This window comes from Branchiostoma belcheri, unplaced genomic scaffold, assembly GCF_001625305.1.
Source record: "Branchiostoma belcheri isolate BF01 breed outbred unplaced genomic scaffold, Haploidv18h27 scaffold36, whole genome shotgun sequence".
NCBI classification, from domain to species: Eukaryota; Metazoa; Chordata; class Leptocardii; order Amphioxiformes; family Branchiostomatidae; genus Branchiostoma; species Branchiostoma belcheri.
Window position 1 is genome coordinate 1,716,298 of NW_017803976.1, and position 505 is coordinate 1,716,802.

The 505-nt window shown below is 38.2% G+C and overlaps 1 protein-coding gene across 4 annotated transcripts in view; it reads left to right on the top strand.

The window, feature by feature from the left end:
* The window catches only part of LOC109476089 (F-BAR domain only protein 2-like), a 59,991-nt gene that overhangs the window by 886 nt on the left and 58,600 nt on the right, over positions 1-505 (top strand). The window lies entirely within an intron of this gene.

Sequence of the window (505 nt, forward strand, 5' to 3'; positions counted from 1 at the left end):
CAGGCTGCAGAAACAAAGCATGTGCTCTTTAGTCTTTACCCATTTCGCGTTACGGGGTTCACGTCAATCTAACAATTTGCAGCACTGTCGTCATAGTTTAATACAGGAAGCGGAATTTCTTTTTTTTTTTTTCTAGGAACAGGCCAAAATCAATGCGCGCGCGGACGTCATCCATAAAATTTACTTGGTGTGGCCTTATATAGCAGATACTACAAACTGTTGCAATAAGTTGTTTTGTAGGCATTTCGTCAGTCTATAATAAAGTAAGTTGTAAGATACTTGAAAGTGCCACAGAGTGCCCACAGATATATTGTTAAGGACAAAACTTTCCCAAACACTTGAAGGTGTATGTTAGTGCTCTTGTGTATTTTTAATTATGATAATCATCATAGTTATAATTTACAGTTGTGGGATTTCGTGCATCTTGATCTATTCCACAGGTTCCAAAGTACTAGTACCAGGGATCATTAGCATATCTACTCTCATCTGCCGAATAAATACCCCC